This window comes from Trachypithecus francoisi, unplaced genomic scaffold (genome assembly GCF_009764315.1).
Source record: "Trachypithecus francoisi isolate TF-2019V2 unplaced genomic scaffold, Tfra_2.0 Lachesis_group11, whole genome shotgun sequence".
Lineage (NCBI taxonomy): Eukaryota > Metazoa > Chordata > Mammalia > Primates > Cercopithecidae > Trachypithecus > Trachypithecus francoisi.
This window is the reverse complement of record NW_022681456.1, coordinates 128609335-128635365: the sequence shown is the minus strand read 5'-3', so window position 1 is coordinate 128635365 and position 26031 is coordinate 128609335. Positions and strand designations below refer to the sequence as shown.

At 52.2% G+C, this 26031-nt stretch overlaps 1 long non-coding RNA gene and 1 pseudogene across 1 annotated transcript; both read right to left on the bottom strand.

The window, feature by feature from the left end:
* The window catches only part of LOC117090929, a 35120-nt pseudogene extending 9625 nt beyond the window's left edge, over positions 1–25495 (bottom strand).
* LOC117091122 lies at positions 24308–25107 on the bottom strand. The gene is made up of 2 exons (XR_004440247.1): positions 24534–25107; positions 24308–24440 (listed from the first exon to the last, which is right to left on the bottom strand). It is a non-coding gene; the product is annotated as an uncharacterized LOC117091122 (long non-coding RNA).
* Positions 25496–26031: the final 536 nt, after the last annotated feature.

Genomic DNA, 26031 nt, shown 5'->3' with positions numbered 1-26031 from the left:
GTGCCCCTATACACTATGGGAGGCACAAACGGAAGATCCGAGGAACGTTACCTAGCTCCCAAGGAGCCAGGAACGGGACGTGGACAGAAGCATGCATGGCCGTGTATGCTGTGCCTGCCTGGGAGGGCAGCTCTGTGGCAGAAGGCTGCTCACCTGGACACAGGAAGGACTGGGGAAGCCCACACTGCCCAGCTCACACCCTCACGGCACCTGGAGGCTGGAGAGGGAATTCCAGGAGTCCAGGTACATCCTATCTGGTCCCAAGATCTCTGAAGGGTTCCCTGGGGACAGTCTGTTTCCCGAAGCAGCTGTGAAGTCCTCCAGCTTCCTCAGTGGGCTGGGGAGGGGGTGCTGCCGTGACTCTGTAAGAGGTTGTGACTCTCGGAAGCAGGAAGAAGGCTCCAGAGACAGGTTTTGCCTTGTTTAGTTTGATTTGATGTTGTTTTTTTGAATTATTAAACAAGTCAGTAAGAAATTCTCAGGTGCCCTGTAATTTGGAGTTCTATTTCCATGCAGTTAGTATCACTGGACCCCATGCTGTCCTGCTTCTCCCAGCTCACCATACCAAGGAGGGCCCATGCTGCACCAGCAGAGCCCAGCATGCTCTTCAGGCCCCCCCCAGAATTGCTGGCCAGTGGCTTAGGAGGCAATACCCCAACTCAGGGTGTGCTGGCCTTGCTTCTCAAGCCTAGTAGGAGAAGAGCAGAGGGGCAGGCAGTGTTTTCAGGGTGGGAGCTGCAGAAAGCATCCCTTTCTTTTTTCAAAAGAAAAAAATGCACCCTTCCTTGGCAGAGTCAGAGCCTTACTCATGGGAGCAGCCCAAGAGCACCAAGCAGAGCCTGGCACACGGTGGTGCTCCATGACAGTGCCAGCCAACATGTATGAGTGCTCCCAGGTGCCGGCCCCCTTGCAAGCACTTTGCGTGATCTCTCTCATCCACCCTCAGAGATGAGTACTAGCATTACTCATCACATCGCCACGTGGGCACGAGCATCAGCCTCGTTTTCTAGATGAGCACACGTGCGTGGAGAAGCTAAGTAGCTTGCCTGAGGTCATACAGCAAATACGTGGCTGGGTGAGGCATGGGACCCAGGAATTCTGGCTGCAGAGCCTGTGCTCAGACCTGCTACAGACGACTTTCCCCACTGAACAGTGGCTGCACGGATGGGTGGATGAGCATTGGGCTCAATAGCGGGGATTCAGCACCTTAGGGCTGATATGGTTCAGGTGGATACAGGGGTGTTAGGTGCTCCCCCAAGGGACAGGGTGTCAGGAGAGGTGAGGAATGATTGAAGTTGGAGAAAAAAAAAAAGGAAGCCCTCCCCAGGCACCCGAGCCTCCCTCACTGCCCTGCGCTCAGCCTCTTGCCAACTGTGCAGGGCGCCAGCCTTCTGTGCTCCCCTTGCATAGGACACAACTTTTAGGGTCATCCATGGTGGCCCCGTGGGCTGAGCTTCTGTGGCCTCGCCAGCAGATGGGGTAAGTCAGTGGTGCTCCAGGCAGTACCCCCTGCTCCTTGCCGGCAGTGGTGGAGCATCTCCTGCCTGCTCCTTCACCCTCGTGGCTTGTCCTGGGTTCATGGCCACGGGCTGTAATGTGGGTCTCTGCTCCCTCCACCCTTCCCTTTACTCAGCCCAGCCTGCTCTGATCTCAGAAGCTAGTCACTGTCTCTACAGCCTAGGAAGCATTCCCTGTGTGTGCACAGAGCCTCACACAGCAAAGCCTCCAGCCTCCCTGCCTTTGCCCTGGCTGTTCCTCCTGTCTGGAATTCCCTGCCCTGGTCCCATCTGTGTTCCGTTTATTGGCTGCTCAGCCACCAACATTCAGCCCAGGCATGGCCTCCATAAAGCCTTGGGCCAGAAGCTTCCGACCCGTGAGCTCACTGCTAGCATCCTTGTTTCCGAGCTTCCTGGCTCCAGGCCTCTCTGCTTGTCTCGCTCCCTGGGACTGTGTACACGTGGATCCCTGCTTGCCCTCCTGGCTCTCACCTGTGCCTTGTTCTGCCTTCATGGACCCTGTGCACCGGGATGTGAACTGAACCTGCCCAATGAACTCCAGTCCAATCCCCAGCTCAACTCTGGTTTTTGTGATTGGTCTGCCCCCTGCAGACTCAGGGCTGCACGGTCCTTCTAGAAGCAACTATCTAATGGCCTGGTCTGACGGAAACGGGTAATGAGAATCTCAAAGAAAGCTCTTCTAGCATTTGCCTTCCATAAGAACGATTCCATTTCAGGCTCAAAACATAGAGGGAACCAGTGTGTTAAGCACAGAATGGGACCCAAACGTTAATTCCCACCCCCATCCTCATACCATAGTGGGTTTTTTTCCATTAACTCTTTAACAGAGAGGCTTAAACTAGAAGCAAAGTTGGATACTTTCTAAAACTATAGATCCAAAGTGAAGCTGGAACAGCATAGCATTTTCTGAATCAAACTAATACTTTCTTTAATGAGACGCTTTGTAGGAAATATGCAGAAATATTTCTCATTGTGACATTAAGATGACTAACTAGAAGTGGAATATTTGGAGGGACTTATACCACATGGGGGCAAACTGAGCCCCAGATAAGAGTTTCTGGGGCAGATGCGCTGGTGCATAAGAGACAGGGCAACTGAGCTTCAGCTGGTGCCATCCTTGAGGTTAGTTTGAAGAACTTTGTAAAACTGGAATTTCAGAATTTCTCCATTGGACTGATTCTTCCACAAAGGGAGCTTCCAGCCATCCTGTATGATTAGACAGAGACAGGGCTTGCAAAGTTTCCTGCAATTGATAGCCTGATGGTAGAGGTTCAGTATCCAGGCAGGTCGCGACGAGGTGGAGGGACTAGCCTATTCCCAGAACAGCCTGGCATCAGCACAACAGGAGGACCAAGACGTCGCCCAGTTAAGCTGGAGGGAGAAGAGCCCAGTCTGAGGCTCCCAGCCGGCTGTGTGTGAGAGGATCATAGAAGCAGGTGGAGGGAGAGCCGGGGAGCCCGGAATGACTGGCCAAACAGGAAAAGATGAAGCCAGCTGTTTAGACGGCAATGACCTCTGGGCGAATTATCTTCTGGCAATGAGCCATGGGCTGGAGGCGGCTCAGAGGTACAGCTAACCGGCCTGTTTGTACAAACGGAAGGATGTGAATTTGGGAGCCTCAAGCCATTCCTGTAACAAGATGTCATTGTCGGAAGGCTGAAGGTGACCTCTACCCCTCTTGGCCCCAGCCCAGGGCTCACAGCCTGGGCTATCCAGCTGCAGCTATGGCGGAGGTTGGGACTCAGCCATTCCACAGGGAGCAGCTCTACAGTGAGGACGAGAGGATGTGCTCTGGCCAATTTCTGATACTAACAGACCCTCCTGGGCTGGGGGACTGGGAGCAGAGAAGAGGACCAGGGCTGGCGTGAGGAGAGCTGTAGATGAGATGGAGTGAGGGTAAGTTGGAAGAGGCAGGGAGGGAGCAAATTGGATCCTGGGGAAGCAGGAGGTATTCTACAAGCATAGCAAGAAAATGCAGTTGAGCAGTTGCACTGGCTCACACCGGTAAGCCCAGCAACCTGGAGCTGAGGCAGGAGAACTGCTTGAGCCCAGGAGTTCGGGACCAGCCTGGACAATATAGCAAGACCTGTTTCTTAAAAAATAAAACAGGAAAAAAGAGAAAATGTGGCTGAGGCCATCCAAAGCCCCACCCCAAATGTTAGGGTCTAAGAGGATCACACTGTGTGTGTGTGTGTGTGCGTGTGTGTGTGTGTGTGGTGGGGGCAGGGGGAGCCTGGAAGGAGAACAGAATTCCAGAACTACACGCCCAAGACAGGCGTTCACTGAGCTTCAAGCTGGAACTACTGAGAACTTAGTTGGAATGGGCTGTCAGGGCAGCACCCAGAGAAGGCAGCAGGGCCCGGCCAGCAGGTTGTGGGGATGGGGGCCAGGTGCCCCATGGGGAGACACAGCCCAAGGGACTCTGAGGATGCTCAGTGGATTAGGTATAGGGAGGTGACCAACTGCCACCTCCTCCCAGCCCCCCTGGAAAGGACTAGATGTTCCCGTGGCTGTCTTCTCACAGGCTTTGGAGGGAGATGGTGCAGTCTGCAGGTACCTGTGCACACAGGTGGACGGAAGGGACTGTGCAGGTGGCGAGGGTGGGATAAGAGCGATGGCAAGGGCCCCAGGGCAGGACTAGTGGTGGGTCACTAGCAGTGGTAATTCATTCTAGGACAAAACTGGCTATGGGGGGTAGCGAAGGCTACCAAGAACAAGAGTGAGGAGATATGAAGGAACAGGGCAGCCTAAAGGTTAGGAAAAGTCCTGAGGCCCAGAGAGGTCAGAGCCTCTGACCAAATCCAAACACAAATTCAAATCAGTTGCATGGTCCTTTACCTTTTAATACAGGCATCTGGTGTTCCTCGCTAGAATCCAAGCCTAGAACTGGGCCAGAGTCCCTTTCTTCCTCTCCCCTTCTCACCCTGCTTGTGTCCAGCAGAGCAGGAAATGCTGAGAATGTGCTGGAAATGCTTGTTGAGGCCGATGCGTTAGGCAGCCCATCAGTGCAGGATGGAGCCTCGGTTGCAAAGAACTGGAGGGAGGCGGTGTGGAAACTGTAAGACCTGCCCCATTGCAACAGTGCTGCTGGAGGTGGCGGTGATCAGGTACATCCACTGCAGCCTGGAGAGGTGGATGTTGACACGGAATGATATGAGTCTCTTGTGCAGCCAACTCAAGGCTGGCTCTTCAGGATGTTTGTGTCCTGCTTCCCAAAGAGCCTTCAGGCTTCAGAGGTCATCCTCTCCATTCCCCTGGCTCTACCACACAAGCCATCCTGGATGAGGAGAGGGTCATGCCAGAGAGGGGTCAGGATTCTCCAAGCCCTGTCTGTAGGAGAATTTTTGGAGCAGGGGTCTCTTATCTGACCAAAGGTGAAAATATCATTAAACAGACGAGGCAAGGCCCACTGTGGGACTGGGTGGCTGGTGGAGCAACAGAAAGGAATGTGTGGGTGAGAAATGAGGGTAGGATGCAGTCCAGTTCCCGGGTCCAGGGACCTAGGTTCCCCTGAATTTCTCATCAGCTCCAGCTTCTTTAGAGGATGTGGCCCAGCCAAGGCTGTGGGGGCCTGGGGGCAGTGGGCCCAAGAATAACTCTTACTTATTTAGGTCTCTTCTCAAAGGAGCTTGGCCATGGTGATGGTGATGAGAATGTTCATTAGAGCCACATTTTGCAATCTTTATATAATGTCGTGACTCGTTTCCTAAGACCTGAAAATACTTCCTCCTTATCCTCACACCTCGTCCCATATAAAATGGCAATGCCAAGGTGGCAAAGCAGAAAGCAGTGACTTACCTGAGGCCCCAGAGCGAGCTGGGCAAGCTCCATGAAAACCAGCTTTTCAGCCTGAGCCCAGATATTATTTTGCCTCTGATTCTGGACCCCATTGCCCTGGCTGACCAAGCCTTGGCAGATTTGATGGAAATTGTTGCAATTCTGGCTCCCTTCATTTTCAGAAATTAGTTTCTAGAACTTCTTACTTTTTAATCCTTCCCCTGATAAAGACCCAGTTAAGTCTGAACCATCCATCATGATCTTCATTTGGCTTAAGATATAAAAGTTTTCAGAGCCCACATTCAAAACTCTAAAAATATCTTCCTCTTTTGATCTAGGTGGCATCTGTCCTGGTCATTGGCCTCGGGCACAGATGGCCTGAATTATGTGTCTCTCTCATGCAGTCTTTGCTAAAAGAGAAGATCAAGTGTGAATAATTTAAACCCCATTCCCATCCCCTCTCTGCAGATTTCTGATGCCAAGCTGATCATCATCTCAGCACCAGCAAAGACATGCTATTCCTGTCCCTGAGGAGCATTTCCTTCTTGAGAAAGTGAGTTTGAGGGGCTGCAGAGGTGCTCGGAGGAAGGTTTGGGCCGGAACAGATGATGTGCCCATGTGGGAGCTGGATGGACCCTCTCTGGGTAGCTCCCTGGGAACTCCCATGTCCACCTCCCACCTGATCCAAGGTGGACGCACTACGTTCAAGGCCTGGTCTTTCATCTTTCCCTCTCCTCTTCGGGGACCACTTTGTCTAGCACTAGACTCACTGTGCTTCTGACTTGGGGCTTCCTTCAGCCTTCAGCTGATTCAAGATTTCAAAAGGAAGTTAGACATAGAGAGGAAAAAAGAAATGAAACCAGGAAGGAACCGCCAAGAAGTACACAACGCGTTTATGCTGCCTTAACCACACGCTTGACTCTAAACGGGTTTAAAAATTCCTACTTGTGTTAACCCAGGAAAGGTTCTGCAGGCACCTTTTTGGTTTAAACAATCAAATGCTCAAACATTCGGAGGTTGGTGGGCCAGGATATGGGTTACTCGGATCCTCTGCTTCACCCCATGCTCGATTCCTGAGCCAGTTCTGTCATTTGTTCTTTCAGACCAGGGCAGGGAAAGCCAAGCAAGCAAAAGCAGATTCTATGCCATGGGGTTTGCTGTTTGCTAGCCCCCTGGCAGAGATGCCTGTCCTTGAAGTTCTGAACTGGTGGCCAAGTGTGTGTGAGGGCACGTGCAGGTGTGAGAAAGTGCAGACCGTGCATGCATGTATGTGCGCACACACATTTATGCTTGTACATGTTTGTGTACCTGCACTTTTCTGCTTTCAATTTCAAGTTGTTGCCTCCCTGATGTGTCTGCTTAATGACTTGAGCCAGAAAGATCCCTGGTTCTATGTGAGATGAGAGTGAACGCAGGCGGGTCTCCACAGAAGTGAGTAAAGTGGAGCTGAGAAGGACATTATCTCATGCCAGCCTGTCCAATAGCCACTTAGCCTCAGCCTTGCCTCAAGCCCCAGAAAGATGACAAGGCTCTCTGTTCGTTGACTCCTTGAAGCTCAGAAAGGTGGGTCAAGAGGTGCCCATTAAGCCTTTAGGCAGGCACAGTACCCTGATCTTTTTATTTTATTGTATTTTTTTTTGAGACGGAGTCTCGCTCTGTCGCCCAGGCTGGAGTGCAGTGGCCGGATCTCAGCTCACGGCAAGCTCCGCCTCCCGGGTTGACGCCATTCTCCTGCCTCAGCCTCCCGAGTAGCTGGGACTACAGTCGCCCGCCACCTCGCCCGGCTAGTTTTTTTTGTATTTTTTAGTAGAGACGGGGTTTCACCATGTTAGCCAGGATGGTCTCGATCTCCTGACCTCGTGATCCGCCCTTCTCGGCCTCCCAAAGTGCTGGGATTACAGGCTTGAGCCACCGCGCCCGGCCAGGACCCTGATCTTTACTAAGTCTCCACATCTCTCTTGCACAGCCCTGGGCCCAGGGCGTGGTCCCCTCTGGGCAGCCATCCAGACTAAGTGACAGTCAGATTGCATGTGGGGAGGCTAGAGACATCCATTCTTCATGGATCAGCCTGAATAGCTGGACAGATCTTGCAAATGGATTGCGTAAGACAGAGTATGGAAGGGGAGCCTGTGATCTGTGGCTCGGAGAGCAGAGTGTGGTCAGGTACCAAACCTAAGGCTTTTCTGGGAAGAGCTCTTAAGATTAGACTGTTCTCCCAAAAAGCCAATAATTCTGTGTCTCCATTAACGCCTAGGTAGCCCATAGGCTCACCCAGCCAGCGGCCTTCAGCCTGGAACCTCTGGATGGAGGATTGGACCTTCTGACTCTCAAGTTCCCTTCCAAACCAAATATGCTCCAACCCAGGTATGCTGTTCTTTTCTTATATAACGGGAGCAAGGAGGCACTGGGATGCCCAAGGCTTCTCGGGTCGCACCATGACACCCCTGGTCTCCTGCCCTCTAGTGGTCTGGGCTGGGCCCTACACAAAGCCCTCTCGTAATCAGTCAGATCTCCAAGAGCCACGGCTCCACACAGACCTCCCCATAGATGGACGGCAGGATTTGTCCTGCACACATCCGTGCCTGCCCCGCTCAGCTTCCCGTCCCTCTGCCTTCCCTCAGCCTTGGCCCCCAGGAGAAGCAGACTCCTGGAGGCAATTCCAGCAGACTGCAATTCCCAGTCCAGCTCCAGTCCTTACTTGCTGCACATCTCAGCCTGGCCTCTCCATCTGTAAAGCAGGGGTGAATACTACCTCTTTGGATGCAGTGAAGTGTGGTGGGTCTTGGTGGGTCAGAGCATGGGCTTGGAGCCAGACCACATGCCACTCACCAGCAATGTGTATCTCACATTTGAAAACTTCACATTTTCCTGCTGCCTCCACATTCCCGCACACAGGTTGTGTGCACCTGCCTGGGTGATCCAGTGCACTATTGTGACAGGGCTGGCCCTGCCACAAGTTCTCTGACTGTGACCTAGTCACATTCAGATGCACTAGTGGAATTCCCTCGTGTCTGTTTTCGGTGTGCTTCACTCTGAGCCCCAATAAAAATGCCTCACCCGCTCTCTGCCCCCCACCTGTTTGGTGGAGCTTGCACCCTGGGTGCTCCTCCCATGCGACCCCTCCCAGCAGAGCGTGCAGTGACTCTGTGGGGCCTGTGAATCTGGGAACATCTGTTGTCCTGCGCCTCTCCTGTGCCCCCTCTTGTGGCTGCCCCTGACTGACCATTGCCTGAAACAATCACACACACAGTGTGGTTCTGGACAAGTCACTTCCCTGCCCCTGCCCTTGGTTTCCTCCCCTGTCCATGCGCAGAATAAGCTGCTCTCTGAGGCACAGCGAGGACTGAGTTGACGTGCTTGAGTGTTGAGAACGGTGCTTGGCATGGAGTTCAGATTACCGGGACTTTACAGGTTGCTATAGTAAGGACAGAGGTAGGCGGCTCTCGGTGGACAGTGGCCATTTGTGTTCTAATCAGGCCCCAGGAGGAATGCAGGGGGCTGCTTCCCTGTGCTGCAGGGACCACTGGCCTTTAGGGGCTCCTCAGAACCAAGGGTCTGGGTCAGAAGAAAGGCTCCAGGTGAGGGCTTCTGCCTTTCCTCTTGTGCTGTCCAGAGGTGAGTCCTGCCCTCCCTCAACAAGATGACCTGGTGGAAGGAAGGAGGCAGTGGAGACCAGGCGGCTCGGCAGCCTGCCTGTGGGCAGACCTCCAGGTATGAGGGGCGGAGCCTCGGCCTGAAGCCTGAGGCCCAGCTGAAGGCCAAGTCTGCTGAGAGGCACGGAGCCAGACGGGACACCGTGGGCTCGCCAACACTGCAGAGGAAAGGGATTCTCTCTCTGGGCCCAACAGCACTGGTCCTGCAAGCCTCAGGCCCCCTAAGGGCTGGTGGGTGCTGCACAGAGAGAGCATCTCCGCCTCCAGGCCACACTACACGCCCAGTTCGCTGTCACGCCACATGCCTCCATCCAGCTACATTGGTCAGGTCTAGGATGTGCCACTCGGCTCTTGAGGACCTCAGCTGAGCGGCCACATTGCCCAGGATGCTGGAAATCCTCACAATAGGCCCCAGGCTGGAGGGCTGGGTGGGGGTAGAGCTGGCCCCAAGAATACCAGTCCCCAGTGCTGGAAAAGAGCTCAAAGCCCATGCCCTGGGGCCTTCACCCCATGGGCCTATCACATCCACTCTCCTAGTGCCCCGGCTCTGGGCTCTCCCTCTCTTCAAAACAGGAGGGCCATCCTGCAGACCCATACACAGGCTCTTCACAGCCATGGCTGGAAACTAGGTCACTACTGGTGAGAGGCAGCAGGGGCAGTCTGTGGGCTTTCGCAGCACCCTTCCTCTGCCACTGGCTCCCTGGGTCACTGTGCAAAAGCAGAGGCTGCAAAGTCTGTGGTGGAACCCGGGGAGCCGGAGAAGGAACACGGGGCCCTTTGAGGCTTCTTCCTGCTGCCCGATTCCTTCAGGCTCAGCCTGATTTCTCTTTGAGACTTGGGCTGGTTCTGCCCCTCACGCTTCCTTGCTAGTCTGGACATTTTCCAGCCTCATCTGCCTTCTTCTTCTCTTCCCACACACTGGGCTTTGCCACTTGAGAGGGACTGTGGGGTGAAGAGAGGCCCCAGGCAGCAGGGACCTTGCCTCTGCCAAGAGGGCATGGAAGTTAGGGAGCTGGGGTCTGCCTGAGTCCTGAGCTGGACTCCAGGCCCCTGGTCCTGCATGTTCCACCCCAGCCTCCCCTCCTGACACTCTGGGCAGCTGCGGCTCTTCCCATCTTCCCAGTTTCCCACGAGGAAGCCTGTCAAGGAGCCGCTGGTGCCTGAAACACCAGCCGTGCACAAGGCGCTCTCCAGACGTTCAGATCAGTGGGATCTGATCAGGCCTCTAGATCTAACCACCGGGTGGGCGTGTTAGACAACAGCACGGGGGTGTCATCAGAAAATCCAGACTGGGAGAAACGAGAGGAAAAATGACCTGGTTCTCCAGCAGATACACTGCAACAGGAGAAAAAAGGAGAGCGAGAGATTGATGGTGGAACGCAGAGGCTAAAAGAAGACAAATTAACCGATTTTAACACATGGACCTAATTCAGATTCTGACCCCAAACACTTTTTTAAAAAGAACAGTTTATGGGTCAGTTGGGGAGAGCTGAAAGCGCCTGGTTATTTCATGATGTTAAGGACTCGACTGTTAACAGTTTTTAGGTTGATAATGGTAATGTTACTATGTTTTCTAAAAGAGGATCCTTAAGCTTTAGAAGTACAGACGGAAATATTTGTTTTTTAAATGTTTTAAAAAGCTTATTGCTCTTTCAGAAACATGCCGACCTATTGACAGATGATTTGATATCTGGGATTGCTTCAAAACTACCCTGGGGTGGGGAGGGGGAGGGATGGAGGGAGGGTGCAGGCCAGAGAATGGAGACGGACTATGAAGTGGTAACTGCTGAGCCCTGAGTGATGGGAAGGTAGAGCTTCATGAAAGCACTTTTTAAAAGTTTTGCATATCTTTGAAAATTGCCATGATAAAATCTGGAAGGAGGAGGAAGAGAAGGCAGAGGAAAAGGGAAAAGGAGGAGAGAAGGAGAAGGGGAAGGAGAGGAGGGAGAAGAAGGAAGGGGCAGAGGAGGAGGAGGAGAAGGAGGAAGAGAAGGCAGAGGAAAAGGAAAAGGAGGAGAGAAGGAGAAGGGAAGGGAGAAGGGGAAGGAGAGGAGGGAGAAGAAGGAAGGGGCAGAGGAGGAGGAGAAGGAGGAAGAGAAGGCAGAGGAAAAGGGAAAAGGAGGAGAGGAAGGAGAAGGGAAGGGAGAAGGGGAAGGAGAGGAGGGAGAAGAAGGAAGGGGCAGAGGAGGAGGAGAAGGAGGAAGAGAAGGCAGAGGAAAAGGGAAAAGGAGGAGAGGAAGGAGAAGGGAAGGGAGAAGGGGAAGGAGAGGAGGAGAAGAAGGAAGGGGCAGAGGAGGAGGAGAAGGAGGAAGAGAAGGCAGAGGAAAAGGGAAAAGGAGGAGAGGAAGGAGAAGGGAAGGGAGAAGGGGAAGGAGAGGAGGGAGAAGAAGGAAAGGGCAGAGGAGGAGGAGGAGAAGGAGAGGGAGGAGGAGAGACAGATGAGAAGGAGCTACTACTGCAGCGGCTGAGGCTGGCCTCCTGGCCTATGTCCTAAGATCCTGGAGAACACCAGGCTGGAGAACAGCCGCCCCCTCTCTGGCTGGCTGTCCGATGGCCTCAGCCCCTTGCCACTCCAGGACTGGAGCCCTTCTCCCTTGCTGGGAACCTCACTGGGGAACAGGGTGTTCGTGCAGGGTCCCCCTCCCTGCAGAGCATGGGGTGGGCGCTCACCATGGAGAGGCAGCCCTTCTGCTCCTGGGAGATGGTGCTGTAGCCCAGGAAGCTGGTGACCATGACGAGAGTACCCGCCCAGATGAGGGTGTAAGCGGAGGCGGCGAAGGTGCTGGAGGCCAGGATGCTGAGGTAGCCGCTTCTCTCTGCCAGGGTCCAGACGCCCATGGCCAGGACAGCTGCCCCCCTGACCTGCAGGAGACCACCAGGTTGGAGCAGGGGGTGGCGGGGGCCTCAGGAGCTGCCATTCCTTGAGTGCCCGCTGGGTACCAGGCACTTCTCGTGCATTGTCTTATTCAATTCAGGCCTCCTACGAGCCTGTGAGAACAGTGTGGTGGCCTAGCTTGACAGATGAGGAAATGGAGGCTGAGAGAGGTTTGCAGGCTTGTCCAAGGTCACACATGTAAGCCAGCTGCAGATTTTAAATCTGGGTCTGATTTCCGATTCTGCGCATCTTACTATGGTTCCTACTGCATATGAGGCGGGGAAAAATGACTGCAGTTTTGGGGATGACCAATATCCCTGAGTCCTTTTGCCTCCCCTCCCCTCAGAGCACTCCCTCCCTCTGTCCACATTTCCCTGATGGCTGTGGAGGTGCCCTTTTGAGTACCGCCCCTTGTTCAATCCTTATATTTGCCCACTGGGGAAGCATGGCTGGGCCCCTTATCCCTCCCTGTTCTACAGAGGAAGGAACTGAGGCCCATGGAGGAAAGGTAAATGGCCCAAGTTAGGGGCAGGGCCAGGACCAGGGCTCAGAGCCCAGGGCCGGCTCGCTCAGTCCCGCTGCCTCCATGATGGAAGGGCCACTGTGCTGGACAAGCTGGAGCTCCCTGGGGCCACAGGAAGAGGGAGGAGAGACTTCCTTGCTGTCTGATACCCTTTCAGTCCTGAGAGGGGAAGGGATGGGACATTGCTGATTTGCAGGTCTCGGGGATGCCTTCTTAGAAACTAGAGTACTTGGGAAAGGTAGCTGGAGTGGCAGGGCTTGCCTGTTCTTTCCTGCGACGAAGCTGAACAGCCCTTTCAGTGACTGTTATCCTCGGCAGGGCAGAGTGCGTGGGTGCAAGTGTCCTCAAGGTGCCAGATGGGGACTGTTTGGAGTGTTTTCCCAGGATTTGCGTCCTCTGGGACCTCTGATCATCTCTGTCATTTGCTCCTGGGAAGGTGGACTTCTGTCTCCCAGTCTCTCTGCTCCCCATTTAGGGTCCATTTCCTCTGATGGGCAGTAGATGCTTCCTCAAGGGGTCTTGGGTGTAGCCAAAGCTAGAGAAGCGCCCCTGGGCTGTGTTCACACCCCATGATGCCTTTTCCTGCAAGTTGTCTCCCATCTGTCCCAAGAAGGCTCTCTCTATATAACCCACCCTGTCACTTCCCAGTTCTCTGTTCCGAGGAGTCGCTGACCTTGGCTGAGCTAATGGAAGGTGATCCTTAGCAATGAATAGGCACCTACATTACTCAACTTGCAAGTATTTTACCATTTTGCTGTTTTCTTTCCTGAGCTTTGCAACAGCTCTGTGAGGATGGGGCTGGGCAGGAGGGGACAGGCTATCCCTGTCTTGCAGATAAGAAAATTGAGGCTTGGAGAGAATAAGAATGTGCCCAAGATGACACCATTAGAGGCTTTCAGAATGGAGGTGCAAACCCAGTTATTTGAGGGCAAATCCAGGACTCTGTCCTTGGATCCCACTGAGTGGGCTGGGCCTGCTTCTCTACCTACTTTTACATTTTTAATAGACATGATTTCTTCAAAGTGCCATTTTATCTCCATGGGTCCCTCCAGGCACCACCCAGGCTGCAGCAAATGGAACGGGAGAGGCTAACAGGTCGTAATTTTTCAATTCCATCATGCCCATTTTTTCTCACATTTTAACATCTCTAAAATTGGGGCACATCTTACGATTGATGGCATCTTACAATTACGCTTGGCAGTGCTTTTTCTTGGTGATACAAAAAAACAACAGTGTATCTTACAACTGATAGCTTAGATTCAGTGAAATCCTGGAATACAACCGGTTTGAAAATTCTCTGTGGGTGAGCGTCATCTGTGGCCCATACAACCTCCATGACCAGTGAGGGACTTCCTGAGTCTGAGTTCCAGCAAAATATCCTGGACAGAATTCTTTTGACCCTCGACAGCATGCCTGAAAGGTTTGGGTGCAGGTCCCAACTGTGTATAACTAGCTCTGTGACCTAAAGAGAGTCCCTGAGCCTCTCCAGACCTCAGTTTCTTCACCTCTCGAAAAAGGGAGTGAGTTATATTAGACCAGTGGTTCCCAGCCTGTAACTACTAAGGACCTTTTGATTATTTTTTCCCATGGATTTTATGTTTTGAGGGTTTTTGCCTATCAAACAAAGTGCATTAATTAAGTAATAATTCACTTCTCATTTTTTTATTAATCCAAGGCACATATAGTGCCAGGAAGAGATTCTGAACAACATGAGACAGTCAAGGTGACCACACTGAGTTGATCTAACTCCAGCAAAATGCCAAGAATCTTGGCTTTTCATGAGAATAGTCTCTTTATAGAAATACACGCATTATCCATGATCCGTTAGGCTTCTTAAGCCTGTCCCTCAAACCAGAGTGGAGGCTGAGCATATGGGTCTGGGGCCACCAAAAGGCATACGTTTGGACCGGTCTGGTGACAATCTTGGAAGACACAGAACCTCACCGAGAGCTTTGTATCCTTTGCCCAGAGAAATGGTCATCCACATGCAATAACACCCTCGGGGCCAGGGGCTGAAGTCTATTTTGCACTCCCTAATGAGCTCTGGCCTTGACGGTCTCCAGGCCTCCTCCACCCCTATGGCGCCCTAAGACCTGGCTGTACAATCACCTGGGGGGCTATGAAAAACCCAGGCTCCACTGCAGGCCCGTCCGTGTCTGTGGGAGTGGGACCCACGCATGAATTTTTTATGAAGTTCCGGGGTGATCCCAGCTGAGAACCATTGCCTAGAATTAATGAATGGGGTCCAGGAGTCCTGCCCTCCTCTTCCCAGTTGGTGGCGCTGTGCTGAGCCTCGCAGAACACAGCAGCTTCCCGGTCGCTCAGTCCCAGGAACGGCCCCTTGAAGCTCCCAGTTCCCTCTCCTGGGAGGAGTTGCCTGGAGTGCTACTGAGATTTGTTCAGGACCTGAACCCCATCCTTTCCCTCCGTCTGTTTGTTAGGGTGTTTGCTTTGGCCGAAGCTTTAAGGTAGAAAGTGGGGTAATCCCGAGGAACAGAATTTTCATCTAAAGGGGCAAAAATCAGATTATGCAAGAAAGGAACAAACCGTGGCTCCCAGGGCAGTTGGAGGCTATGAGAAATGCAGTCCTGGAGATGAGCAGTGTTGATCCGGCCGACAGAGGCCTGCTCTCTGCCAGGGCACCTGCTGGCCACACAAATGGGGCTGGGATCTTGCAAAGCTTGCAAAGTGACGCCGGATCCTGGGCCATGGGGCAGGGTCTGGAAGGGGTCTGGAGGGACACACTTCCCTGATTAAGGTCTAGAGAACAACAAATCCACATGCATTGCTGTCCAGAAGAAATCCGGAGATGAGTCTGAATTAACTAAGTCTGGTTATACTTAGCCGGGGGTCTGCAGGAGCCAGAGTGCTGCAAGTCCTCCGGAAAGCTCCTGCCGGGGACGTGGTCAGCTCTTTAGAAAGCAAGCTTTCCTCTGAGTAAGAGAAGGGAAACTGCTCACTGTTGGATTGGGTCGCCAGAGGGTGCCATGGGAGGGTGGAAGTCAGCAGGTCTGTGTGCCAGTCCTGGCTGTGCCCTTGACTGGGTATGTGACTGCGGACAGACAGTTGGCCTCTCAAAGCCTCAGTCTCTTCATCTGCAAATTGGTGGCACTGGATGGGAATACCTCTGAGGTCCCTTCCACATGGTTAAACTATCCCTGTTACTATTGGGCAACAATATTCTGACAAGACACCACCCGCAAGATGCTTCTGGACCAGCGGCTCATGGCTGTCACTCAAACCACTTGGAAACTGGCCAGTTCAACAGAGAGCAGTGGAAGACTGTTGGGGCAGGGAGAGAGCTGACCCCAGTGAGCGGTTTTAACAACCATTGGCGTAGAGTTGATTCAACAGTATTTGGCTCTTTGTAGAAACTGGGTTGGTTTTCTGTGGAGTATTAACTGCATTTCTCAAAGCCATAGCCTGTGGCCGATTAGCCAGCAAACCCTGCATAGGGTGAAGCCAGGCAATGAGGATGCGAGCAGACCAGTAGGGGCAGAGCAGGTCACCCATGCCGTGTCATTTTAGGAACTTCCCATTTATAGGAGAGAAACATTGCCAAAGTGTGGCTCAGGTCATTGTGGGGAGAAGTGTTAGCTTCAGCTGCTGCACATCCCCAGGGCTGGATAGAAATGCGGCAGCAGGCCTGAAGGAAAGCAGGCAGCGGCGTAACAGTAAATATAGGATTTTTCTTTGTCCTGCTAGCTAGGGCTTCTGTGCTGAGAGCTCGGGGGAGGATAGGGTGGGGCAGGAGCCAGGACCATGGGACTCCCAGTAAAGAAGGATTCCCTGGGCAGGGGAGTTCTCCACCTTCAGGCCTGGGGTTGGGCAGGGGGAGCCCATGGTGTGGGAGGCAGAAATGCACTGGCTGACAGAATAGTTCATTTATTTGATGTTTGCTACTTCGAGCCAAGCATCGCGCTGGACTGAAAAGGTTTTTGGCCTGGGCAGGAGTTCCCCCATTGGGAACCACACACATCATCCATACCTCTCCTTCCAGGTCAGTCTGGTCAATGGCACCATCACCCACCCACCCAAGACCAGACCAGACACCTCAGGGTCACTACTGACTCCTTCCTCTCCTCTCAACGACAGCCAGTTCCCCTCTGCTCTCAAACCTGTCTCCATCTCCCCACCATCAGCTCCCAGCTCTGGCTCTGCCTGCAGGCTGGCACAGTGTGCCCCAAGGCACCTCCTGCTGAGCAATCCCCACGGGTTCCAACACCCAGAGCCCCAAGCCCAGACTCTTTTGCATGGCCTCAGGGCTCTTATGTGTCTGGCCTTAACCTATTTTTGGCTTCATCTTCCTCTGCTTTCCTTCCTCCACACCTAGGCTTTAATCGCCGTGAACAAAGTAGCTGCTTTTCTTGTAAACACTGTGGATACCCACTAACTATGGCAGCAGTAGTAGAGTGGTGAAGAGGGTGAACTCTGGGATGAAGTGTCAGTGCCTGAGTCCAAGCTCTTCTGTTTATGGCTTGGACTTTACGGTGTGGATTTGGGTAAGTTAACCAAACTCTGGGCCTCTGAGAGGCTCTCTCCGGTCCCTTCCCAACCTGCTCACATTGTTCTCTCTGCTCTTCCGTTTCCACTGAATTCCTACTCACCCATTAAGCCCCATCTCCAGTGCGGCACCTGCTCTGACCGTGCTGGGCAGGTGAGCTCGTCCCTCTCCCGCACGCCTATGGCACTGTTCACTTCACAGCAGCCCTCGGCACAGCGGTGGGAGACTCCCCCGACTCCCCTCAGAGCCCTGGGCCCAGCATACCACCTGGCACCGGGGAGCCGCCCACGTGAGTGTGGGACTCGGTGAATGGGGCTTTGTAGGGGGCTTTGGAAATAGCAGCATCTGCTCCTCTCACCCCTCTCTGTCTGCCAAGCTCCTGGGGCTGCAATGAGTATCCCCTTCCCTGTTTTATGGCCATTTTTATTTTTAGAGGGGCTGTCTACAAAGTGCCAGCAGTCCCCAAGGGCAATGGGCTTTCCTCTGGGTCATTAGGAAGAAGCCCCTGGAAAGGATCTTCATGCCAGACCAATGCTTGGCTATTCTCGTTCTTTCTTTCAACCCACACCCACTGTGCACTTGCTATGAGGATGCCAGGCTCTCCGGCCATAGTGGGGCCTACACCTGACAGTGCCCTTGCCCTCATGTCACAGGCCAGTGACTGGGTGGAAAGGCCCAGCAATCACCAGGGTGATTTCCATTAGAAAGAGAGGAGAATGGGTCTAATTTCAGGGAGGGGGGCTGGCAAACACAGCCTGGGGCTCAGGACAGGACTGGGAGGCCACGTCTGGCAAGGCTCGGTTGCTTTTAAAGAATGGTACCCTGTTCCCACATCAGAAGGGTCAGCTGAACCCCGGGCTGCAGTCCCAATAGTGCACTGCTGAGCCTGGCACTCACATGCAGGGTAGATAGCACCTCAGTGCCACACCCGAGCCTCCGAGCTCTCCAGGAGGGCACAGGCAAGCGTGCATCAGGCACCATTGCTCACCCTGCTCGTGAGTGACCTTTTTCTGAGCACCAGGCAGGCATTTCTCCCGGCTCTGTCCATGCTGCTGTTGCCTTGGTTTGACTGAATCTTCAAGGACAGGCTAGTCATGCTAAGGACCATTTTCCACTTTGAGGCATTCTTTTCTTGGCTTTCTGGTTTTAAAGAGCACTTGATAAAATAAATCAGAGCACTGCTTCCCCCTCTCTCTTCCCCAATCCCATCTACCCTTATAACAAGAGCAGAATCTCATGGGACATACCGAGCGGTGGAGCTGGAAAGGAACGTAAAATCACCTTCCAAACCCAGCTCAGTACCCAGGGGAAACCTTCCTTGGAGCTGTCTCTCCCTACCCCACCCTCAGCAAACCATTCTGTCCTCTGTACCAGCTCCATGTCTTGCATATGTTTCTGTAATTACACTCATCACTGCCTATTTGTTTTATTTGCTACCTTGTGTCTCCTCTTTTAGCCTCTTGATTAAACCTTATTCATCTTAGTATCTTCAATGGAGTCCTAGACGTGGGAGGGAAGAAAGAAGGAAGGAAGGAAGGGAGGAGGAAATCGAGTTCAACCCCTTTTATATTCTGGATGGAGAAACTAAGGTCCAGAGAAAAGTGACTTTTCCACAGTCACACAGCTAGCCAGGGGAAGCATGGAGTCTAGAACTCAGGAATACTAATGCTCAGTTTAGTGTCCATTTTACCAGTTGGGCTGCTGACCCACACGAAGCTGCTTGGCCCAGGAAGCAAGCTGTGTGGTGCCTGGGCTGTGGCAGATCTAGAGTCCCTAAGCTACAGAAGAGCTGCTAGGAGGGGCGACCACAGCTTCATCCTGACTTGTCTCACTCGCCACGGCCCTGAGCAGGCCGAATACACGTCCCTCTTGATGTGGTTTGGCTGTGTCCCCACCCAAATCTCCACTTGGACTGTAGTTCCCATAATCCCCATGTCGTGGGTGGGACCTGGTGGGGGGTAACTGAATCATGGGGGCGGGTCCTCCATGCTGTTCTCATGAGTGACTTTTCACGAGATCTGATGGTTTTGTAAGGGGCTTTCCCCCTTTGCTTGGCACTTCTCTCTCTCCTGTCACCTTGTTTGCTTCCCCTTCCACCATGATTGTAAGTTTCCTGAGGGCTCACTAGCCATGCTGAACCATGAGTCAATTAAACCTCTTTTCTTTATACATAACTCAGTCTCGTGTATTTCTTCATAGGAGCCTGAGAATGGACTAATACACCCCTCAGCCATGGCCCTGTCCCCAGCAGACCCTGACAGCCAAGAGGGGTAGAGGTGCCCCAAAGGCCGTGGGGAGTCCCATGCCATTCAGCATCTCAAGAAGCGGTGCAGCAGAGAAACCAGCTACTGGGTCCCTCACCTGTTTTTCCTTAGATGGCAAGCCCAGGAAGGGGTCAGAGGCTGCGTTCAGTGGGGTGATGCTGTCTGAGGTGAAGGGCTTTCTAGCTTTGGCAAAGAGGTGAGCCGAAGGCCCCACCAGGGCCTCCCTGGATCCTGAAGTGATGCTCCCAAGCCACCTCATTCCCCTGCTGGGCTCCATCCTCCATCTTCTCTGCCACCTGTCTTGGTCCCATGCCTCCTTTAAGGGCTCCCACAGTTCCCTGTAGGCTGAGCCCTCCTGGCACCCCGGGAAGGAGCAAGGTCTCTGCTTCAGGAGCAGAGGCAGGCTCTCCAGTCACGGAGTGCTTCCCATTGCCTGGCAGAGCTCCTGGGAGGCTGGAAAAGTTTTGATTATGAACACAGCCAAGCAGCTAATTAAAATAATAAATTAGAGAAAAACATTGCAGGGGTAATGGGAGCTGCAGGGAGCCGTGGAGGAAAGGGAGGGGAAAGAAACATCTCCTAGGTGGCTGCCTAGGAAAGCCTGGGCCACATTTTCTTTTTAGGGTCGTGAAAGAGGCATGAAAGTGTTGGCATTTTGGTTTCTCCCCTGCTCAGCAGGATCATCCCATAAATAGTGGGTTAACTGAAACCCTAGGTGGGGTGGGGCGGTGGGAGTCAGAGATAGGGTGACGGGGAAGGATTGCCACCTGAATCCTACTCCATGTTTTGCAAACTTTGGAATGTGACCCATTTGGGTGATAAAACAAATTTAGTGGGTTGCAACCTGCACTAAAAAGAGTGAGTTAAAATAGTAGAGAAAATATCAGTGTGCATCTGTGTTAGGGTTTTCTAGATGGGCAGAACTAATAGGATCTATGTATATATGAAAGGGAGTTGATTAAGGAGAATCGACTCACAGGATCACAAGGTAAAGTCCCACAATAGGTCATCTGCAAGCTGAAGAGCAAGGAAGCCAGTGGTGGACCAGTCCGAGCCCCAAAACCTCAAAAGTGGGGAAGATGACAGTGCAGCCTTCAGGCTGTGTCCAAAGGCCCAAAAGCCCCTGGCAAACCACTGGTGTAAGTCCCAGAGTCCAAAAGCTGAAGAACTTGGAGTCTCATGTTCGAGGGCAGGAAGCATCCAGCATGGCAGAAAGATGAAGGCCAGAAGACTCAGCAAGTCAAGTCCTTCCATGTTCTTCTGCCTGTTTTATTCTAGCCATGCTGGCAGCTGATTAGACGGTGCCCACCCACATTGAGAATGGGTCCGCCTCTCCCAGTCCACTGACTCAAATGTTAATCTCCTTTGGCAACACCGTCACAGACGCACCCAGGAACAATACTTTGAGTTCTTCAATCCAATCAAGTTGACACTCAGTATTAATCATCACAGCATCATGCACTGTAAGGGTAAGTTTAGTTTTGTGAATGTTTCATGTAAGCATTTGTTATGCTTCCATGCATATCATGAGTCACCATCAGAAAAGTCTTAAAGTCAGCACTATGGACAGAGAAAGTCATTAAAGAGAGCAGGCATGCCCATTAGTCTAATCATAATAGTCATGCATTATAGCTAAGCACCAAGTATGTGGCACAAATTGTACTATTTTTCTAAATATTAACCTCTAATTCTTACAGGTATCGGTATTCTCATTTAGTGTATGAAAAAACAGGCTCAGTGAGATTAAGTGATTTGCCTAATGTCTTAGTTCAAGCTGCCGTAACAAAATGCCACAGTCTGGGTGGCTTAAACACCGGAAATTAATTGTCTCAGAGTTCTGCAGGCTGGGAAGTCCGAGATCAAGGTGATTCTGTTCTGGGTGGGGCTCTCTTCCTGGCTGGGCAATGGCTGGCTTCTTGCAGTGTTTTCACCTGGTGCTTGTCTATGGAGAAAAAGAGAGCTCTCTCTCTCTTCCTGTTCTTAGAAGACCATCAATCCCAGCAGAACAGAACCATGCCCCTATGGACTCATTTAGCCTCACTTACCTTCCTGTCTCCAAATACAGGCACACTGGGGGTCAGGGCTTCAACATATCACTTTTGGGGGGACACAATTCAATCTGTAGCACCTAATGTCCCAGGGCAAATAAATAATGGAGTCTGAATTTGAACTCAAACTTTAGTCTGAGCCTTCCCAGCATGCCGTGCTGCTTCCTTAATTCATGAATGCCCCAAGGACACTGGGAACGTGTGGGATTTAGAGCTGGGGCTGCAAAGCTTGGTGGCCAAGCACACGGGCTTGGGGCTAGACAGCACCGGGCTACAGCTCCAGGACAAGGCAAAGTGCTTCCCATTCCTAAAGTAGGGCTCTAAGAGAGAAATTCACAGCCTCAGGCAGGGCTGGGAGCATTAACAGGATGATGTTACATGCAAGGACAAGCACAGAGGCTCATCATAGTAAATTCCAGGAACACTGGGAACTTTGTTTACTGATAGATCCTATGGGCCTAGACCCACATCTGGCACTTACTAGGTGCTTCATACAAATTGTGGACTTAATTTTTAAATTGTCATTTTCGTCACTGACCTGGTATTAGAATACGTGGGTGTCAGTGTTAGCTTTATCATCACTGTCAGACCTTGGGTGAGATTCGGAACTGGGTGGCCTGTTTCCTATCTGTAAAATGAGGATAATAATGACATGGACCATCCAACAGCACCTGACAAATGCTGGGCTCAGAACCGCATGGGGCCAACCCAGGTTTCCCCTCTCTGTGCTGGGTTTCGATAAAGAGTGCAGGGTGATAGACTAGAGAGGACCTTGTTCTGGGGGAGAAAGGAAGCTTGTATTTTCCCTGTGCTGTGCCTCACACCTCAGCAGGCTCAGGCAGGAGGACAGCGATTGGACGCTGGGGGTGTCTGTGTGGGAGGGAGCCTTCTCTCGTTGGGAGGGATCCTCGCTGGCCAACGCCCCCTCCCTGGGGAATTCTGGTGAGTTCCTAGGGACTTGGTGCTCTGTCCCTAGGGACTGGGCCAGCAGGCTGCCCAGTGTCTACCCCTGAGGAGGTTGCAGCAGGTCTTGGAGATTGGATGCCAGGACCCCCTGCATTGGAGACTGAGGCCTGAACCTTCAAAATCCAACCATCCCCCACCAGGGAAATAAGTCTGAGCTGAGCTGGTCCCTGGGAGGCTGGTCCATGGCCAGCCAGGCCCCCAGCAGGGGTATTTTTAACTGGAATCAGGGAGCGCTGCATGAAGGAAGCTCCCGTTGCTGGCAACTGCACCAGTAACACACTTTCTGTGCAGTTGCCACCCACAGGCCCCGCTCCTTCTCACCCCAAAAGGATGCACACACCAAACAGGCCCTGGGTCCTCCCCAACCGTGGTCGCTGTGTCTGCTGCCCATTCCCACCTATGGCACCTTGGCACAGGCAGGAGCTCAAGGTCTGAGACTTTCCACAAATATTTGGGCAGAGCACCTCATGACAGCCCTAGGGATGAAAGAGCCGATGACCCTCTGGCCCCATCTGCTACTGCGCAGCCCTCTCCTGGTGCTCAGCCGGCGGTGTCTACATGGAGTCCACTTCCTCTACCCTCCCATCTCCGCACTTTCCTGAAAGTGCTTTCCCCACAGCTGCCCCTCTGTTGCTAAGCCCAGTGGCCTTTTCCAGGCCTCAGAACACTTGATGTTGCCTTACCCCTCAACATCGCTGACCTTCTCAGGCCCCTGGCTTCCCTCCCACCTCACTGACTGTTCTGCCCCAGGCTCCCCTGATCAAACTGTAAGCACTGATCAGTTTGGGGCTCTCCCAGTTTAAGACTAAAAGTCTCACATCCTGGGAACTCCCTCAGTTCAGGGCAAACTGGGACTATGGGTCACCCCAGACTCACCCTCACCTGTGGGGATGCCCTAGACTCACCCTGACCTGTGAGGACACCCATGTCTGTCTCCTTCTTGCCTCTCGTTTCCTCTCGATCTCCATAAGGGATCTCCCCTATTTCTGTGACTGCAGCTACCATTGGGGTGGGGACAATCCCCAAGTCTGGGGTGCCAGCCGGACTCTCTCCTGAGATCCAGACCTGTAAGCTAACTGCCTACAGGGCATCTCTGCTCAGAGACCTCCTGGCACCTCAGAAAGTCACCATGTCTACATCTGATCTCACCATCTGACCCCAAACTTCTCTCTTCAGTCTCTGGTTTCAGTGAAGAGCTCTACCGTCCATCAGGAGATTTATATCTCAGGCAGGCACCTCTTCCAGCCAACGGCACCTCTTCTTGTCAATTTCACCTCCTAAATCCCTTGATTCCAAGTATTTCTATCCCCACTGTCATTCCCACAGCGCAGATCACTACACCATCTTTCACTTTGATGAGTGCAAAGTCTAGAGGGAATGTCAACAGTGGCCATTCCTGGGATGGCCAGTGTTATGGGTTGGACTGTGTCCCCTCAAAGATATGTTGAAATCCTCACTCCTGGAACCTGTGAGCGTGGTCTTATTTGGAAATAAGATCTTTGCAGATGTAGTCAAGTTACAACGAAGTCAGAAGGGTGGACCCTAATCCAACATGACTGGTGTTCTTGGAAGAGGAAGACATCATGTGAAGACAGAGACACACAGGAGAGCAGCCTGTGACAGCAGAAGCCTCAGAGATTGGAGGGATGCAGCTGCAAGCCAAGGAGTGCTGAGAATTGCCAGTCACTCCCAGAAACTGGAACAAGTGACAAAGGGTCCCTCCCCTAGAAGCTCCAGAGGAAGCACAGCTCTGCTGATGCCCTGATTTTGGACTTGTAGCCTCCAGAACGGTGAGAGAGTGAATTTCTGTTGCTTAAAGCCATCCAGTCTACGGCACTTTGCTACAGCAGCCCTGGGAAGCTAACACAGGGAGATGTGGACAATTTTCATTTTCTTAGTGTACTTTTCAATATTTTAGAGGTGATCTGTAGTGGACACATAAGACTTTTATGATTAGGAAAAACATAGTCATTCTTAAAAAGAACTGCTCATCAGTAGGAATCCTAAGTGTACTATTGGATTTGTCCCCGAGAGTCGAAGCCATCTATGCCACACAGTTTACCGTCCTCGTCAACACAGCTTTATTATTCCACAGGAAACTCTTGCCCAGGAAGATAAAAGCTGCACATAATTTTATTGTTCGTTTCGGGGACTTTGCAAATAACATTTACACAAACAGCAGATTGCACCATTTTTGAATAGATAGCATCTGATGACTGTCTTTTGGCCAAGACTCTTCAAAAACTCTTGCCTTGCCATGTCTTCCCATCCCAAACTCCTAGGTCATGGCTCTTCCCAATCCGGATCAAGTCCCTGCAGGAAAGATGCTCAAAACTCAGACATATCCCATTTGCATTTGCTTTTCTGAGATGATTCTAAGACTCTATAAAGGGTCTTCTCCCTTACCATGGTAGCAGGAAGCCTGGCTGCCTTATCCGAGGGTTGATTTGGTGGTATTTTCAGGCATTTCACATCTGATATTCAAAATGTAGCATTTATCCAATGCAACACCAATCATCCTTGAATTGTAGCCAGGGAAACAGGCTCCTCAAACTTAAGTTGCCCAAGGCCACGCCATTAGCAGCTGGCACAGCCTAGGTCCAGCGACCTGCAAAGCCTGCACTCTTACTCTTCTACCTTCCCAAATTTACTGAGACTGTAATACAAAATACTTATATTCTGGTGTCTGGCTATTTTTGGGAACTGGTGGTATTTGGCTCTCAATGGTCCAGATAATTGCCCCAAGTGGACAGGCTGTGGTCCTCTGGAACACATCACCCAGGCAGGTTTCCTGGGGGGGAATCACCATGGAGACCATTTCCATCGCAGGCAGCAGCAGCCGGAGCTCCCAGGACTTCTGTTTCCCTGCCCTAGGCCTGGAGAATGTTAACCATGAAAGGCAAATGGGCTTTGGTTGGAAACAAGCCATTATTAGCCACTATTTCAAGCAGCCACATTTCCCACAAGGCACTTGTGCAACAAGTTAGCAGGGAAGAGAGAAGCTGAGCCTTTGTACCGAGGGGCCAGAACACAAAGCTCATTGTGATGTTCGTGCCTCTATTCAGACGCCATGTGGTACGGACTCCACGCCAACCTGCAGACCAGATTCTTTTCTTCCCCCTCAGTAGCAAACATACACATTTGCTTTCAAGTAGGCAGAATTTGCCCATGGGTGGTCTTTGATTTGGAAGAAATCAACTTCAAAGTGGTGACTCACAAAAAACAAAGGTGGCTAGACTCATTCAGTGCTCGGGAAACGGGATATGTGTGCAGAATTCACTCATCCAGAAGCAGAAGTTGAGGACAAGGAGTAAATACTTCAGGCAGACGATCAGCCAGTCATCCTGCTCGGTCTTGTAATGGGCCATGGCTGCTGGGTCTAGAGAAGGCACACATGCGGGACTGGGGAATCACCGAGAGCCACCTCACCCCTCCAGGAACCAGGGCTCGCCTCGACCAGGTTCCCTTTGAAGGGCTTATTCCCCTGTCCTGCCAGGGATCTTTGAGGCTGTGGGTGTGCAGCATAGAGTAAAGATTAGGGAATCGCAAAGGCTACTGGATGCCTTAGTGGAGGTGAATTTGGGCAGAATTTTCCAGACCTTCAGGTGCCAGTTTTGTCCTCTTGACAAAAGTCGAACCTACAAATCTTCCAAAGATTTCCCCTGGCTTGTTGTTTCTTATTCTCTTTCCCTGTCTTATCAGAGTTGCCTGACACAAGTTTATCTGTCATAGACACACACAAACACACACACACACAAACACACATTCAGCATGGCTACTTTGCAGTGGAAACCTGTACTGCACATCCACAGGTGTGGCAGGAATCCCAGATCAGAGCATCTGTGCTGGAAAGGCCCTCACTGATGACCCAGTCCACCCCACCTGGCCTCTACACCCCTTGACT